The sequence below is a fragment of the Astatotilapia calliptera genome, chromosome 22 (genome assembly GCF_964374335.1).
Source record: "Astatotilapia calliptera chromosome 22, fAstCal68.1, whole genome shotgun sequence".
Taxonomy (NCBI): domain Eukaryota; kingdom Metazoa; phylum Chordata; class Actinopteri; order Cichliformes; family Cichlidae; genus Astatotilapia; species Astatotilapia calliptera.
In genome coordinates, this window is record NC_137442.1 from 27,525,632 (window position 1) to 27,539,513 (window position 13,882).

Consider the following 13,882-nt stretch of genomic DNA (forward strand, 5'->3'; position numbering starts at 1 on the left):
ATATTATTGACATTGGCTTGTAAATATGTGTTGAATTTAGGGACAAAATCTCAAATTGAAGGTTAAAATTGCCTAATTGCAACAAAAAATTAGTTAATTTGAAATGAATCTCTGAGAAAAATTACTTTGAATTTACTAACGATCTGGCAAAGGTTTAGTAAAAATGACTAAAATATCCATTACAAAAAAATGTAAACTTTTTGTTTTTAATTAAAACTCAAATTGGATTCACTAATTTTCCAATTAAACTTTATAATTAATGACTGAATAGTAAGAGAAAATCAAATTAATTTAACTTCTTTTCTGAGTAAAATGAATCAATTTCACAAAGACAACATTCAAACAGTAATTGTTTTTATTGTGGAATATAAAACATATACAAAATTTATAATATAACATTTTTCTGATTAATTTAGATTGTATGCACTGAAATTCTTCACTAGTGCTTGGCCCAAAATAATAGGAAGAATAGGCCATAATTGAAAATACAGTTTCAGCCAACTTCTCGAGAATGTCAGTCTTTACTTTGGAGGTGGGCAGAAGATTTCGATTCTTTTTATACTCCTCGGTGGCTCTTTCCAGTTACATTTCAGTTTCATGTGCAGACTGTGGAATGGGGAACAGCTTTGGCCAGGGCTCACAACGTTCTGTGAACTTCTGCCTTTTGAGAATAATGGTGTCCTGAGAAGATGTGGTTTCAGCAGAGTCTGCATTGGATACAACTGGATTGGATAATGAGTCATAGTCAGTTGACAGTTGATCAGAGGGGCTGCCGAAAACTGGCAGGATGACCAGGGTGATGCCAACAACCTTCACAATGTCTTTGTCTTTTATCTAGTCACTTCTGCGAATAGTGAAGTAGTCCTGAAATTTTGGTTTAAAATACCGAAGACTTAGGTCGTTTGAAATCCCAAAGGTATCCTTCACAACACTTTGCAGCTCCTCTACTGTTGGTGGGATCCCTGATGGAAGAACCAACTTCTCCATTTGGTCATCAGTGATTACATGGAGCTCTATCTCGTTCAACCAAGAATAAAATGTAAATGGACAAAGTTAAGTTAGATTAAGTAGGGTCAACTTTGTCATTTTCTGCTGCTTCAATTTCAAAACTAGTAGTTTAATTCAATACAATCATCCATCAAAACCTATTCAAAATGCATAGTCTACATACTGATCAGCTGAATTTAAGTTGAGGGATCTTCCAACAATTGAAAAGTACACAACATTAATAACAATCGCACTCTCCAAAGTAAAAATTTTACACACACAAATTGTTAAAGACAAATTTGAATTAAGATGGATTTGTGGGCACGCACTTTTATAAACAGAGTCCAATGTCCTTTTGACAGGCAAGACCAAAGTGGAGATTTTTGGCCAAAATGCACAGTATCATCTTTGAAACCAAACATGGTATCAAACAAGTTCTAATCTACAGTATTTGTTAGGTTAGGACTTCATTGGGAATTTAAATATCTTAGTGCAGTATCCTTATTTCTCTAAATCTAGATATTTTATAAAACTTTGTAGCACATGAGAACCACTTAGGCATTAATGGAAAATGATTGATACATTTATCACTTACCTTGCCGGTAAATTAACTTCCAATAAAAATGGCCACAATGAATAGTATAATCTTAGCTCTTAAATCTGAAGAACTCTCCAGACCGCCACATTTCTGCTGCTGAAAAGCATAGAAGCTCATTTGATTGTAATTTGAGTCTGTTTTCTTTGATTTTACTCAACAGGGAATGAGAGACCCAACCCAGTCAGTAAATGTATACTGAGTCACCAGAATGTGTGCTTAAGTAAATAACATTGAAGAATATTGTCACGGACCCGGTTCCGGGGACTCGGGGTTCGTGAACAGTATGGACCATTATTGTTATTGTTGTTATTGTTATTATTATTGTTATTAGTGTATTGGATGTATGTTTGCTGCACTGTGCTCTTGTGTTTCATGCTGGTGTGTGGGTGTGGGTGTCTGCGGGTGTGACTGAAGGATGAAGGACAGCCACCTGCAGGCCTGATGGGCGTGGCCCTGCGGGCTGCCGGTCACGCCTAGGTTCTCACACACCTGCTTCTGATCGGGCTCGTCGGGGGAGCTACTTAACAGAGCGATGGAGCTTCCTCCGGCGCAGGATCGTTGAGTTAGACTCCATGTCAGTGTCTCAAGTACTGTTAAGTGTATGCCTGCTGGAGTTGGTGCCATAACGGCTGCGTCTGTTGTTTTTTCCTCAGGAGAGCGGAACACGGGACTGCAGGACGCACAGGGTGTGCGTAGGCACAGGGGCAGAGAGCACGGAATACCAGCACTTGGGAGAAGGCACAACACAGGAGTTGAGGGAGCACTCTGGAGACTTATTGCGTGGTGTACATTTACCCCCACTGTAAATAAATGCACTGTTCATTGCACTAAGTCCAGCATTTGGGTCCTTTTCTCCAACATCCCCCACGGTCTGCCACCCAGACCGTGACAAATATTTGGTATTAGGAAGTGGCTGATGATGGGTGCTGTTGATATGTTTGCAGCTCTGTAAATGAAATGGTTGAGCTGTAACCCCAGTGGATTTTTTCTCTTGCACACAAAAACAGAACTAAAAAAATGCACCCTTTTAAGACCCATCTGCTGTAGGCTTCACCGTGGTTTTAATCAGGTGGAGGTTGGATAATTGGCTTCTAAGCATCTTTTTTTCTTTCTTTTTTTGTTTGTTAAGTGCCTGTCAGGCTCTGAACATAACTTTATAACCAACATCAAAGCAAGTCCTTCACTGGGACTGTCGGGTGTCTTGAGTACAAACACATCTACATAAACGCATTCTCTTTGATGCGACAAAGGCTGGAGGAGAGAAGTGTGAAGAAGTCAAGTGAGTTTACATGCTGTTCATGGTGAGGAGCAGAGAAGGAAGAGAGTTGCCTCTCCAAGGAGGAAGTATGCCCATCAAAAAGGTCCAACATCAATCACCCTGACAAAGTACTCAATACAGAGAGGAACAGAGAAGACCAAAGGATCTAGTTAAAAAGGATATGCTTCTGAATGTGAATATTGTCACACAGCCAGTCTGACTGGATCTGTGGAGAAGCAATGCACAAGCTGTAATAACAAGCAAATGCCGAGAATAGTACCGCCACTCGAGAGGCAACTGCGAGATAACAAGTCACTGCGCTTATCAGGGAAGGTCAATTTAGGCGCAAACTAGTGTTTAAAGTAGCAGCCGTGCCAGGCAAAAAAGAAAATACAGAGAGGGGACGATAACTCACTCACCTTCGTTTAAACATCAGAGGGAGGAAAAAAACGGCAGATCACTTTTGGCTGATGCAAGCATAAGAAAAATTTCAAGCGGAGATCGCTATGCTATGGGAGAAACTATGGGCAGCAGGACAACATTTGTTGTAGGCAAAGGAAACATAACTTCAGGGTCATTGATGGCTGCTCTTTCTTCACTAAGCCTAAAAACAAAGGATCACTGGGATGGAACATAATCCTCTCCTCTAGGCTGGAGCCTATCCCAGCTGTCTTAGGGTAACCACCCTGGACAAGTCACCAGTCTGTCACAGGGCTAATGTAGAGAGATGGACAATAATTTACAATCACATTCACACCTATGGGCAATTTAGAATCACAAACTAACCTAACCCCTCTGTATCCCACTGAACTGTGTTAAATACATTTTAAAATCTGTTTTTAATGAAAAAATATCATTACGTCAATTCTTTATAGCCTATAGCACATTTAAACAACTGAAGCTGACTCAAAGTCCTTCAGAGACAGACACATTTACATTCCAGGTCTCTAAAAGAATAAAGTATGGATATATAAGAATACTGTGTTAACTAAAGTGTGTTAACTGATTATTGTGAGTAGTTAAACTCACAACACCTTTGAGTTGGCACTCATTAATATATATTCAGAATTTGGCAAGTGTATTATGATTCAGCTCATAAATCATGATACACTGTTCTGCCCTACATAAGCTCCCTTTATAGGTTAAAAGTATCGGTATAAGTTTTGGTATTAGCAATACTTGCAAGCAGAAGGTTTCTGCAAGTATAAGCCACCCTTATTTCTATAGGTAGAAGAATCCAAAGAATCCACTATGTCAGCCAATCAAAATCATACAGTAATGTAAGGAAATTGGTCGAAGAAGGTAAAGTTTTGTTTCCTACTTGGATTTGTTTTGTGTGGGTTTCTTTTTTGTTTGTTTTTTGCTATTTTTTCGTTTGTTTTGCCAATATCTTTTCATAATATGTGAAAATGAGAAAAAAAAAAAACTTCAGTCATTTATTTCAGTCATACCAAAAGAGGTCAAAGTGTTTCTCTTATTTTTAAGGTAAAGTCAAAAGCAGTGACTCCATAAGGTTACAGTCATCTCGTTCTTTCGGTCACTACCCACAGCTTGTGACCATAGGTGAGGGTAGGGGCGTAGATCGACCGGTAAATTGAGAGCTTCGCTTTTACACTCAGCTCTCTCTCGGTGACAAAGGGCTGCCCTGGCGGAGCCCATCACCCACCAGGAACAAGTCAGACTTATTGCTGGCTATGCAGAACAAGGTCTTGCAATGGTCGTACAAGGACTAAATGGCCCGTAGCAATGGGCCAGACACCACATACTCCCGGAGCACTCCCCACAGGACGCCCTGAGGGACACGGTCGAATGCTTTCTCCAAGTCCACAAAGCCCATGTAGACTGGTTGGGCAAACTCCCATGCACCCTCAAGTATCCTCGAGAGGATAAAGAGCTGGTCCAGTGTTCCACGACCAGGACGAAAACCGCATTGTTCCTCCTGTATCCGAGGTTCGACTAATGGACGGACTCTCCTCTCCAGCACCCTGGCATAGACTTTCCCAGGGAGGCTGAGGAGTGTGGTTCCCCTGTAGTTGGAAGACACCTTCTAGTCCCCTTTCTTAAAGATGGGGACCACCACCCCGGTCTGCCAGTCCAGGGGTATTGCCCCTGATCTCCATGCAACATTGCAGACGTGTCAACCAAGATAGCCCTACAACATCCAGAACTCGGGGCGGACCTTGTCCACCCAAGGGGCTCTGCCACCACGGAGTTGTTTAACTGCCTCAGTGACCTCGCCCCCAGAGATTGGCGGTTCATCCCCTTCGCCCCCAGACTCTGCTTCTGCCACGGAAGACATGCCAGTGGGACTGAGGAGATCCTTGAAGTATTCCTTCCACTGCCTGACAATTTTCTCAGTCAAAGTCAACAGCACACCACCCGCACTATACACAGTGAAGGTAGAACACCGCTTTCCCCTCCTGAGTCACCTGACGGTTTGCCAGAATCTCTTCGACGCAATCCGAAAGTCTTTTTCCATGGCCTCTCCAACTCCTCCCACACCCGAGTTTTTGCTTCCGCCACTGCCCGCACCGCATTCCACATGGTCTGTCAGTACCTATCAGCTGCCTCTGGAGTCCCACAGGCTAACCAAGCCCGGTAGGACTCCTTCAGCTTGGTGGCTCCCCTCACCTCTGGTGTCCACCATTTGGTTCGGGGATTACCACCAGGACAGGCACCAAGTACCTTGCGACTGCAGCTCAGTGCAGTGGCTTCGGCAACGGAGGTGCTGAACATGGTCCATTCGGACTCAGGCTACGTCCACACGTACACGGGTATAATCCTGTCCACACGTAAAGGCAGAAATGAAGGAAAACGCTGCTAGGAACATACCAAAGCAACAGGTAGCGATATATTCCTAACCGTGCAGAAATGTTGGCCAATCAGAAGTCTAGAAGCCTCGGTGGGAAAAAGTAAACAAAGCTGGGGCATTGAAGCAGAACCGAGTCGTATGTGTGGAGGGACAGTAACTGTGTGTGTATATGTAAGCATTTAAACACTGCAGAGAGTAGAATTAACAGTAATAGTATTGTAATAGTAATAGTCCCTACCCTCACCTATGGCCACGAGCTGTGGGTAGTGACCGAAAGAACGAGATCGCGGATACAAGCGGCAGAAATGAGCTTCCTCCGAAGGGTGGCTGGCCTCTCCCTTAGAGATAGGGTGAGAAGTTCGGCCATCCGGGAGGGGCTCAGAGTAGAGCAGCTGCTGCTCCACATCGAAAGGAGCCAGCTGAGGTGGTTCGGGCATCTGACAAGGATGCCCCCTGGGCACCTCCTGGGTGAGGTGTTCCAGGCATGTCCCACCGGGAGGAGGCCCCGGGGCAGACCCAGGACATGCTGGAGAGATTATATCTCTCGGCTGGCCTGGGAACGCCTTGGTATTCCCCCGGATAAGCTGGAGGAGGTGGCTGGGGAGAGGGAGGTCTGGGCCTCTTTGCTTAGGCTGCTGCCCCCGCGACCCGGCCCCGGACAAAGCGGATGAAGATGGATGGATGGATGGATGGAGTATTGTAGAAATTAATTTCACCGACACAATAACGTGGCGCACAGTGTGACGTCAAAAAATGCGCACACCTTTGACACTGCGTTTTCTCTGTTTTTCTCGTCCACACATAAACGCAAAAACAGAGTTTTCAAAAATATCCACCCTGGCTGGAGTTTTTAAAAATCTCTGTTTTCAGTGACCAAAAACACTGTTTACGTGTGGACGAAAGGTGCAAACGCATAGAAAAATCAGCGTTTTCAAAAATACCCGGGTACGTGTGGACGTAGCCTCAATGTCCCCAGTCTCCCTCGGAATGCTGTTGAAGCTCTGCCGGAGGTGTGAATTGAAGATCTCGCGGACCAGGGCCTCTGCTAGACGTTCCCAGCACACTCTCACTGTACGTTTGAGCGTGCCAGTTCTGTCCAGCGTCCTCCCTCACCACCTGATCCAACTCACCAGTTGACAGCTCAGCCCCTCTCTTTACCCGAGTGTCCAAAACATATGGCCTCAGGTCTGGTGATACGATTACAAAATCGATCATTGACCTGTGGCCTAGAGTGTCCTGGTGTCACATGCACTTATGGACACTCTTATGTTCGAACATGGTGTTCGTTATGGCCAAACTGCGGTTTGCACAGAAGTCCAATAAAAAAAAAAAAACACCTCTCGGGTTCAGACCTGGAAGTCACGCCCTTCCAGGTCTCAGTGTCGTTGCACTCTGAACTGCCACTCGGTGCAAAAGCACAGATGACAGTCAGGACCCGTTCCCTGACCTGAAGGTGAAGGGAAACCCCAACATACCAGTTGTGATTTGGTGCTGTATAAATAAAATTGAATTGAATATAACTAGGCATTGTACAGCTTAGATGATTGAATGAGAGGGTTTCTGCTCATACAACAGAACTGCCAGATCAGGCCTTCAGGTTGGGGCAGATTTGCTCTTACTTCACATCACTTTTGATGGATTTAAAGAAAACCTGTCTGGGACCTGACCAGGTCTAATAGCCGAACCGGCAACCTTCCGGTTACAAGACAAACTGCCAACTCTTTGAGCCACGATCGCCCCTAGTTTACTCTGTCAGGTAGCCATATCCAAGTTTTTAGCAAGCCCTCACAAGTCTAAAGAAAGCCTGAGACCTACAGGATGGAGATGATTTTTGAAAACCCTATCGGATTTAAAAATTACACTTTCCAAAATGAGTAACGTGGCCACTGGTCAGGACATTATGGATCTTAAACACTCTGGCAACATGTCACGGGGTGAAACGGGACAAGTTATTTGGAGTTTTTACTGTGCATGTTTTGCGATGTTTTATCTGTTTAATATTTTAATATTGTATATCGGGTTTGTTTGTATGAGTTCTATTGCATGTTTTTATCTTATTTAATTGAACAACTGTCCTGTAAAGACTCCACCCCTATCTGATTACTAACTTGATTTCACCTGAGAGGTACCAGAGAGGCCAATAAGAGGGCTGGGTAGACGACAGAAAGGAGCACTTTTTGAGGACGAGTGAGGAAGGAAAGCTTGGCTTTGAGGAGTTGCGCTCGAAGGCTAGAGGCTGAGCGCCTCGGCTTCGGGCTGGAGGCTCGAAGCGGAAGGGACGAAAGAGAGTGACCGGAGTGACTGAGAAGCCGAGCCAGAGATATGGAGAGAAGGCTTGGGCTGTAGAGCTGTGATTGACGGCTGCACTTGAAGGCTAGAGGCTGAGGGCCTCGGCTTCGGGCTGGAGGCTCGAGACGGATGAGACCGGGAAGGGCACCAGCGCGAAGAGGACCAGCGCACAGAGTGCCAGTGCACAGAGGGCCAGCGCGCAGATCGCCAGCGGGGAGTGACAACACCAGCGGGGAGAGTGGAGACAGCACCAGCGGAAGGCACGAGACGGCTGTGCCGATTTGCAGTTTTAAAGAAGCGGCGGGCGGAGTTGAGAGCTCTGCCCACCCGGGGTAAGTCTCTGACTTATCCCTTTCATTGAAATAAAACTGTCTAGAAGAATAGTGACTGCCGCTCCTCCCTTTCTCCAGCATATCGGGACGCGAATGCGGAAAGGAAGGAGAGGACTCCGCTGGGTTTCCCTTTTTATACTACTTCGCCGGATTTCTTAGCTCCCTGGGACTTTTAGGTCGAGGCGCAGGCCACTGGACTTTTAATGTTGTGTTTTATTGATTTTTATTGTGTTACCCCTTGGCCAAGGTTGTTTTAATTCATTTTACATTTTTAACTATCCATCCCCCCATCCATCCATCCATCCATTCGCTTCCGCTTATCCTTTTCAGGGTCGCGGGGGGCGCTGGAGCCTATCCCAGCTGTCATAGGGCGAGAGGCGGGGTACACCCTGGACAGGTCGCCAGTCTGTCGCAGGGCTAACACACAAGGACAGACAACCATTCACGCTGACATTCACTCGCACATTCACACCTAGTGACAATTTAGATTAATCAATTAACCTATCCCCACAAGCTGCATGTCTTTGGACGGTGGGAGGAAGCCGGAGTACCCGGAGAGAACCCACGCAAACACGGGGAGAACATGCAAACTCCACACAGAAAGACCCCGGCCTGATGGAGGAATTGAACTCAGGACCTTCTTGCTGTGCGGCAACAGTGCTAACCACCGTGCCACCGTGCTCCCCTTTTTTTTTTTAACTATTTAAATATAATAAATTATATTTTAATTATACAGTTTTTAATGTGTGCTTTCCCTTGGCGGCTCCACTGCTCAATCCGGTTGGAGGAAGATTTTCTTCCTTCACACAAAACCCACTGTGGAAGTAAAACCAGCCTTCCGCCTCCGTTACAAACACATCAGAGGAGGACGGGTTACAGCGGACGTCATCATCAGAAGACCTCTGTTTTGAAAAAAAAGGAAGAAAAGAAGAAAGATACTCCTCTATCACCTTGTTGGTTAAAATTCTGATGAAAAATGCAATATCTCCAATAAAGAATTGTTTCTATATGAAGCTTAGATCTGTAGTCACTCATCTGCCAGTTTTCCTGGTTGTTCGGCTGCTAGTCTATTTTCTACTTCACTGTTTGCCATGCTGTCATCATTACTCTAGTCCAATCACCTTCTTGCCTGCCATTTTAAGCCAATCAGCCACCACTCTGCATGGTTTAAATCTGTGGTCTCTGTTATTCTCCTCTCAGAATCGCATTAGTGCAAAAACAAACAAACAAACTCCTCCTCATCTCCACCTCAGAGACATGTTAGCTGGACCCAACCGAGCCTTACTCTTCATCCTACCACGATGGACCATCAGATAAATTACTTCTGTATCCCAAAAAATTGATTCTGTTGATCTGGATGCAGCGTTTTCAGTGGGAGAAACGTTTCGTCACTCATCCAAGTGACTTCTCCAGTCTTTTTTAGGATTTCCTTACCTGGATGATTGAGCATGCAACAAGACATTACTTGTCTATGTCCAGTTCATTCAAATGATCTCTCCTTATTGAATTAAAGTTACCTTTTTGTTGTTTGGATGGTTTTGTACACCGAAAAAACAATACATAAAGGTTTCATTCCACTGTGTAAATAAAAATTGCAAATACTCATGTTATTCACATAGTTTTTCAGCTATGTACACCATATAAAATCATTTTTTCAGATCAGTTATGATAATGTGCAAATGTACCAAGGGGCAAACCTGGCACTTCTATTTTTCAGTGTACCCGAACATGATTACCACTCTGTGGGAGATAAATTATCGATCTACAGAGGCTGTAGAGCTGCTGTAGCTCTTCATTAGTAGAGAAAAGAAGCAAGCAAAATCTCTATGTCCGTTGTTGCGTGATTGCACCGATGGGGAAAATTGGTAAAAGATGGAACAGCTCGATATGCAAATCTGGAGGCTAGACTGTCCCCTTCACAGCTACCTTCCAGCTGCTGTGGCATTTGAAAGACCTGGTCAATGTAGGCTCGATAATGGCTCTATAGGAATTATTTGTGCTAGCCTGTGTATTAATCCGCCACTTAGAGTGGTGGCAAACTGTGCAAAAATTGTATCAAGGGGATAACTGATAACAGCTACAGGAGCGTCAATGGCCAGATCAGAACCTTTACCATTGTTTTTTTTAAACCTTAAACTCAAAGTGTCATTCAAGTCCAAATAGTGTTACCAGGCATGAAAAAATCCAAGGATCCCCTGTTGGTCATAGCCAAAATCGGGTGGACCTCAGGATAACAGACAAAAACAAAAAACCTGTTTCTGGGGACAGATATTATAGTGGCTCTATGTAAGGTGTAAACATCTTGCCCAACAGGAAGTTTTTAATCATTTCAATTTTTATCTTATTCACAGTTTCATTCTGTACACCTGTAAGAAGCTTTCTAAATCCTCCATCTGGATGACCACCCATCCTCTTCCACTTATTCTTATCAGGGTCACAGGGACTGGAGCCTATCCCAGCTACCATAGGACGAGAGGCGGGGCTACACCCTGGACAGGTCCCCATAGTGATGCAGGGCTAACACAGAGAGACAGACAACCATTTGCACTTACCCAGAGAGAGAGAGCCTTTGCATTATTTTTTTGCATAAGAAGTTTTTCTGCAATCCATGATCCTAAAAAGTTACAGTTAACCATGTCAACAACTCATTATCAAACCATCAATTTCTTCAAGAAAACTCTATACAAACCTACCAACTATACAAACCTACTCTCCTAACCACAGCTTGTACTTCTCCAAAAAACATTTATCATTGTTACCTTTGAAATACTAGTTTCTAATTCAAAAAGAGCTTGTTCTATGTCTTTGACACCTGCCAGCTCAAAAAGATCAACTTTGACTGCTACTCTCTGTCAAGATGGCAAGAGGAAATTTCCTCTCAGAATTTCAAGCAGAGCAGTCAGAGTTTCTGAATTGTTGCAATAGTAACATATTTTGTTGTTGGATCGATGAGCCTATGAGGAGCCCACTGTGGTATTCTCAGGCCTCAAGAAAATGAATAAGGAAATGTTTTCCTTTCCTACTGGTATGCAAAATCTCCAGTTGTCCAATTTTAACTTTTTAGCTGCTAACATCCATCCATCCATCCATCTTCATCCGCTTTATCCGGGGCCGGGTCGCGGGGGCAACAGCCTAAGCAAAGAGGCCCAGACCTCCCTCTCCCCAGCCACCTCCTCCAGCTTATCCGGGGGAATACCAAGGCGTTCCCAGGCCAGCCGAGAGATATAATCTCTCCAGCGTGTCCTGGGTCTGCCCCGGGGCCTCCTCCCGGTGGGACATGCCTGGAACACCTCACCCAGGAGGCGCCCAGGGGGTTAGCAGCTAGCAGTAACTGCTAACATAACTGCTAGCTGCTAACATGTTAGCAGTTAAAACCATTGTCCAGTTTTAACTGGACAACACTTCAGAAATGTCATGCAGAGAGATGTATAACTGCATGACATAAGGAGAGGTCACTGGACTTTTTTTATCAACTATAGTAACCTGCCCTTCACAGCCCTCCGAGTATGTGCACTGTTTGTACTAAGATGTCAGTAAGAAACATGGTGACCCATTATGAGACAGCAGTGCACTTTTCACAATGTGAGTGGCAATGTGTTTTCTTGCTGTGCTTCATGTCTCCTCCTCTGATGAGCGGAGATTATTCGTTCCTCACGGGAGCCGCACCTGAGGCTGATGATCACGGCAGTACTTAAGACCAGCAATCACAACTGCCCCTTCCCAGAGCGTCAGTGTTGGGCACTCATGTTTATTGCTCTTGCTAATATTCGTACTAACCTTGTTTCTCTGGCTCCAGACAAGTCCACGGATCACATTCTCAGTCTGTCTGCAGTCAACCTCCGTCTGGTCGTTCCAGCAGTCAATTCCACCACAGCTCAGGTACAGATTCGCCACTGTCTTCCACCTGCCTGCCTCCCTGTCACACCATCAGGACCAACTCCCTCATGGACTCACGTGGGCCTCGCCTCCCATACTAGTAAACATCCACCTGCTGAGTTGAGGCTCGGGTTTGAAATTCATGGTTTTCAGGGTTTTTATCGGTCTTTAGCATTTCTTTTTTTTTTAATCGTTAACTCAGTTTCTCTGGGTCTCTGTGTTACGAATAAATGTTAAACTTTATTTTGGTACCGGTACTGGTTTTATTTTGTTGTAATCATCCACAACACCAGTCTGTGAAAATATTGTCGGACATAAACCTGTTCGTGGTGGGGACCGCTGCCTTAAGTAACTGGGAGCACCCTCTCCCCATAGCTGACATGGTCACTTATACTTTCCAGCTGGTAAAAAGGCACAACAGACATTTTTCTTTCTCAGAACGGTTAAAACAGGCTAAACCTCCACAGTAACTGCTGGTAAACTCCTATAGGACTATTCAAAATGAAGAAGAAGGCAGACAACATCAATAAGGACAGTACACACTCCGGTCATTGACTGTTTTTAACCGCTGCCGTCTGGCAAACTGTTCAGGACAATAAGAACAAGAACCATAAGATTTTGGTAGTTTGTGTGCACATGAACCCTTAAGGAAATGAACAATTTTTTGAACCAAATGGACGGAAAAATTCAAGGATTCATGAGGCTTAATTTTGCCATGACTACGCAGAGGTAAGTCCAAAAACAGCTTTATTTTCGAGCTTTTCCAAAAGTACAAAATACTAAACACAATTGAACTTGGTCACTAACTCAGCTCAAGGGAAACTCAGACAATATAGGATAACATAGGAACAGGCCACAGGTGGAAACACAGCTGACACAAATCCAGGTTAATGAGTCAAGGGAAGCAAAAGTGGAGATGATGCGTACGAGGTAGGAGGCTATCAAAGTAAAACAAGAAGTAACACAAACTGAGAGTCAGACGTGTGAGCTTGACACAGGGACCGGAGAGAAACACATGAAAACAAGACAGACTAAACATGTGATGTGGAACACAGAGGAGGCATGATAACAGTAGCCTAAAGCCTAGATAACAAAACAAAGACCTGAAAATCATAAACTATATAATAACAAAAAAGCTGAACAGCAACAAATAATATAAGAATAACAAACTTGAAAACTAAACGTTCCCCAAACTAAAAACCCTGGGTTACAGAACCAGGATCATGACAATTACGATGATAAATCACTGAAGCTCATTTATTTGCTAATGCCATCTACACAAAATGCAAACAAACTAAAGTCAGTATACTGAAAGTAGAGTACCTGGCAGCTTCCTTGTTTGCTGCTCTCCCATTAGTTTACCGTTAAACCATTTGACTCACACACACACACACACACACACACACACACACACACACACACACACACACACACACACACACACACACACACACACACACACACACACACAGTTATCCTACCACCACAAAAATCACAAACGCAAGCTTGTTTGAATTTGATCATAGCAAAGTGAAACATAATGAGGCAAACTAGACTCACTGCATTTATTAACTGCTATCTCATTTGTCTTTGTCTTTATAAGGGATCCATTGAGTTGTCTTATTTGATGGTTTAATAGAATAATCAGGACAGCCAGTGCCGAGGTTGAATAGATGTATAAGACTTTTCAGGCAGAGACCTTTGAATAAACAATCTATTAAATGTATAAT

The 13,882-nt window shown here is 44.1% G+C and overlaps 1 long non-coding RNA gene across 1 annotated transcript; it reads left to right on the forward strand.

The window, feature by feature from the left end:
* The first annotated feature begins 1,824 nt into the window (after positions 1 to 1,824).
* LOC145423563 (uncharacterized) lies at positions 1,825 to 2,416 on the forward strand. Its single transcript, XR_013904610.1, has 2 exons — positions 1,825 to 2,159; positions 2,239 to 2,416. It is a non-coding gene; the product is annotated as an uncharacterized LOC145423563 (long non-coding RNA).
* Positions 2,417 to 13,882: the final 11,466 nt, after the last annotated feature.